Consider the following 5,000-nt stretch of genomic DNA (forward strand, 5'->3'; position numbering starts at 1 on the left):
GTTGGTCTGGGCTAACAAAAGCGCTCTTCCCCGCGAGGGTCGGAGCTTCGTTGCATGTATTAGCTCTAGAATTGCCACAGTTATCCAAGTAGGATTGTACGATCTAAGGAACCATAACTGATTTAATGAGCCATTCGCAGTCTCGCCGTGTGAAGGCGTGTACTTGGACATGCATGGCTTAGTCTTTGAGACAAGCATATGACTACTGGCAGGATCAACCAGATAGCTACTGTTGTATACGTACGCGTGCGCACCACGCCCGCCTGCGAGAGCGGCAACTGCTCGCTTGCGCTCTCGCTCGGGCTGCTGCGACGACGAAACGTGTTTCTGGGACTGGCGGCTAGCGTGCTAGTTCGCCGGCTGCTGCTTCGGGCTTTTCGGCGTTGGGCTACTAAGGCGGAACCGGCCTCGGCATCGCGGGGCGTCCCCCGCGTTCGATTCGCCTACTGCCGTGCGTGTCCGCCTGCCAACCCTAGTCTGCCCTAGGCAGCAGCTGCGAGCCAGCGGCCAGCCGCTCTCGTTCGTCCCCTCGGACGACGTTCGCGGGACCGTGTTCACGGCATACCCCGCGAGTCGCCCGTGATACTGCCACTGCATCGACGACGATGCTACTGGGCTACTCGTCTCTGGCCGGCTAGGCTCCGTTCGGCAGCTGCGCGTTCTCGTTCCGCTGCGGGAACACGCGCGGCCTACCAGCCAGCCGACCGATTGCAGAGACCGAGCCCAGGGGACGCTTCGAGCTCAAGCTGCGAGAGACGGCCGATTCACCGCAACCGCTGCGAGCGAGCGCCCCCGTAATACGTTCGACTGGTCGCCGCCCGGCTTCGGTTGAAAGACCGCGCCGAGCTGGCAGGACACGTCAAGGCTCTCCGTATCGAGGGCACGGAAGCCGAGACCGACTGCGAGCGTCTCGGGACCGACTGCTAGTTCGTAGTCGACTAGTCCCCGTTCGCGCCACCGAGGGCAGGCCTGTGGTTTTTTTCCCGCTGGCCGGGTGTGAATGCGGCCGGGACCACTGCGAGCCGCTTCGGCGGCCGAGATTCTTGCCTTTTCCAAGCTGGCTTCTTCGCCGCTCCACGGGCAGGTGGCCCCCGCAGGGTAGGGGGTTCGCCGACCTGGCCTGGGTAGCTAGCTAGCGCCGTATTGTGGCCTCCTGCTTCGAGGCCTGACCGAGCGACTACGTAGGGTTTGGGTGGCCCTAGCAGACCTCGGTCTGAGCGCGCTGCCGTACGAGACGAGCGAGGCGCCCGAAGTCCCGCGACTGTCCGCTAATGCCTACGGGGAGACCACGTCTAGTGGGTAGGCCAGTCGCGAGAATCAAAAAAATTTTTTCTCCCATATATATAGGAATGTTTTCGTCCTCAGCGGTACTCCATTTTACCTATTGTACCTTGCCAGCGGTACTATCGACCGTCTCGGGAGACCAAATCTCAGTTCTCAGGTCTACGGCTTCGGGAAAATACGCAGACAATTTTCACCGAACCGAACTCGGTCGAAAATTTCTATGTCCAAGAAAGTCTCGGAACACGAGCTCTCAGATTCCTCGCCGACAGCTGCGGGAAAATACGCAGCGAATCTCGCGGGACACGGGGTCCCGCCAGTCCCGTACGAGACCGCAAGCCGAGGCCGCCTTCCGAGACCCCGGCCGCGAGAGACGGTCCGCAAGGCCAGGGACACGGGGTCCCGCTAGTCGAGACCGCCTTCCGAGACCCCGGCCGCGAGAGATGGTCCGCAAGGCCAGGGACACGGGAGGCCCGCTAGTCCCGTACGAGACCGCAAGCCGAGGCCGCCTTCCGAGACCCCGGCCGCGAGAGACGGTCCGCAAGGCCAGGGACACGGGGTCCCGCTAGTCGAGACCGCCTTCCGATACCCCGGCCGCGAGAGATGGTCCGCAAGGCCAGGGACACGGGGTCCCGCTAGTCGAGACCGCCTTCCGATACCCCGGCCGCGAGAGATGGTCCGCAAGGCCAGGGACACGGGAGGCCCGCTAGTCCCGTACGAGACCGCAAGCCGAGGCCGCCTTCCGAGACCCCGGCCGCGAGAGACGGTCCGCAAGGCCAGGGACACGGGGTCCCGCTAGTCGAGACCGCCTTCCGATACCCCGGCCGCGAGAGATGGTCCGCAAGGCCAGGGACACGGGGTCCCGCTAGTCGAGACCGCCTTCCGAGACCCCGGCTGCGAGAGATGGTCCGCAAGGCCAGGGACACGGGAGGCCCGCTAGTCCCGTACGAGACCGCAAGCGGAGGCCGCCTTCCGAGACCCCGGCCGCGAGAGACGGTCCGCAAGGCCAGGGACACGGGGTCCCGCTAGTCGAGACCGCCTTCCGAGACCCCGGCCGCGAGAGATGGTCCGCAAGGCCAGGGACACGGGGTCCCGCTAGTCGAGACCGCCTTCCGAGACCCCGGCCGCGAGAGATGGTCCGCAAGGCCAGGGACACGGGAGGCCCGCTAGTCCCGTACGAGACCGCAAGCGGAGGCCGCCTTCCGAGACCCCGGCCGCGAGAGACGGTCCGCAAGGCCAGGGACACGGGGTCCCGCTAGTCGAGACCGCCTTCCGATACCCCGGCCGCGAGAGATGGTCCGCAAGGCCAGGGACACGGGAGGCCCGCTAGTCCCGTACGAGACCGCAAGCCGAGGCCGCCTTCCGAGACCCCGGCCGCGAGAGACGGTCCGCAAGGCCAGGGACACGGGGTCCCGCTAGTCGAGACCGCCTTCCGATACCCCGGCCGCGAGAGATGGTCCGCAAGGCCAGGGACACGGGGTCCCGCTAGTCGAGACCGCCTTCCGAGACCCCGGCTGCGAGAGATGGTCCGCAAGGCCAGGGACACGGGAGGCCCGCTAGTCCCGTACGAGACCGCAAGCGGAGGCCGCCTTCCGAGACCCCGGCCGCGAGAGACGGTCCGCAAGGCCAGGGACACGGGGTCCCGCTAGTCGAGACCGCCTTCCGAGACCCCGGCCGCGAGAGATGGTCCGCAAGGCCAGGGACACGGGAGGCCCGCTAGTCCCGTACGAGACCGCAAGCGGAGGCCGCCTTCCGAGACCCCGGCCGCGAGAGACGGTCCGCAAGGCCAGGGACACGGGGTCCCGCTAGTCGAGACCGCCTTCCGAGACCCCGGCTGCGAGAGATGGTCCGCAAGGCCAGGGACACGGGAGGCCCGCTAGTCCCGTACGAGACCGCAAGCGGAGGCCGCCTTCCGAGACCCCGGCCGCGAGAGATGGTCCGCAAGGCCAGGGACACGGGGTCCCGCTAGCTAGTCCCGCTAGTCTCGGAATAGTCACGGCGGCCTCCCAGCTAGGCCGTCGATGGGGGTGTTTCGGCTCGGTACGTCGTTTCAGGCCTTAGAAGCGTCAGTCGGCCGAGAAACAGGCGCTCCGAGACCGCTCTCCGAGACCGTACGTCTCGCGAAAGCTTCCGAGCCGAAATATGCGTTGAAAATGCTCTAAGTCCATTTTCATTGAAAATGCTCTAAGTCCAAACTTTTAAATATTTCCCCCATATATATAGGAATGTTTTCGTCCTCAGCGGTACTATAGGGTCGAAAAACACAAAAACCGCGATTGCGTCGCCCCCTGGGGAGATGCTCGGCCGAAACCAGGCCGCCGACTCGGGGCATTGTCCCGTCTATCGACTGGACCCGTCGTCGGCGCTCTTCGACCCCCGGGACGGCCCGGGGGTCAGATTAAAGTAGGTCAGGGTAGGGAAAAAAACCCTAATTTGGGGTATTTTTAGGGTATATAACCCTTACGGGACGGGCAGAGTCCAAGAGGACACCAGCTCCATCAGCGGGACAGTAGGGCGCGTCGAATGAGAGCGTTCGCGCTCCCCCACCCCCGGGGCCCGGGGGTCTACGGTGACCTAATTAGGGTAAAATAACCCTAATTAGGGTTACTAACCCTAACGATAACCCTAACGGGACGGGCTATGTCCAAAAGAACACCACCTCGATCAGCGGGACCGTCGGCCGAGTCGAAAAAGAGCGTTCGCGCTCCCCCACCCCCGGGGCCCGGGGGTCTACGGTGACCTAATTAGGGTTACTAACCCTAATTAGGGTTACTAACCCTAACGATAACCCTAACGGGACGGGCCAAGTCCAAAAGGATACCACTTCGATCAGCGGGACCGTCGGACGAGTCGAAAAAGAGCGTTCGCGCTCCACCACCCCCGGGGGCCCGGGGGTCTACGGTGACCTAATTAGGGTTACTAACCCTAATTAGGGTTACTAACCCTAACGATAACCCTAACGGGACGGGCCAAGTCCACAGGAACACCACCTCGATCAGCGGGACCGTCGGGCGAGTCGAAAAAGAGCGTTCGCGCTCCCCCACCCCCGGGGGCCCGGGGGTCTACGGTGACCTAATTAGGGTTACTAACCCTAATTAGGGTTACTAACCCTAACGATAACCCTAACGAGACGGGCCAAGTCCAAAAGGATACCACTTCGATCAGCGGGACCGTCGGCCGAGTCGAAAAAGAGCGTTCGCGCTCCCCCACCCCCGGGGCCCGGGGGTCTACGGTGACCTAATTAGGGTTACTAACCCTAATTAGGGTGTCTAACCCTAACGATAACCCTAACGGGACGGGCTATGTCCAAAAGAACACCACCTCCATCAGCGGGACCGTCGGGCGAGTCGAGAAAGAGCGTTCGCGCTCCCCCACCCCCGGGGCCCGGGGGTCTACGGTGACCTAATTAGGGTTACTAACCCTAATTAGGGTTTCTAACCCTAACGATAACCCTAACGGGACGGGCCAAGTCCACAGGAAGACCACCTCGATCAGCGGGACCGTCGGGCGAGTCGAAAAAGAGCGTTCGCCCATCCCCACCCCCGGGGCCCGGGGGTCTACGGTGACCTAATTAGGGTTACTAACCCTAACGATAACCCTAACGGGACGGGCCAAGTCCACAGGAAGACCACCTCGATCAGCGGGACCGTCGGGCGAGTCGAAAAAGAGCGTTCGCCCATCCCCTACCCCGGGGCCCGGGGGTCTACGGTGACCTAATT

General features: G+C 63.3%; 1 non-coding gene across 1 annotated transcript in view; it reads right to left on the minus strand.

Moving 5' to 3' along the window:
- The window catches only part of LOC127832869 (small subunit ribosomal RNA), a 1,832-nt gene extending 1,607 nt beyond the window's left edge, over positions 1-225 (minus strand). Inside the window, exon 1 of the ribosomal RNA XR_008027207.1 lies at positions 1-225. This exon is cut by the window's left edge and continues 1,607 nt beyond it. This is a non-coding gene — a ribosomal RNA (small subunit ribosomal RNA).
- Between the last annotated feature and the right edge of the window lie 4,775 nt (positions 226-5,000).

This window comes from Dreissena polymorpha, chromosome 5, assembly GCF_020536995.1.
Source record: "Dreissena polymorpha isolate Duluth1 chromosome 5, UMN_Dpol_1.0, whole genome shotgun sequence".
Lineage (NCBI taxonomy): Eukaryota > Metazoa > Mollusca > Bivalvia > Myida > Dreissenidae > Dreissena > Dreissena polymorpha.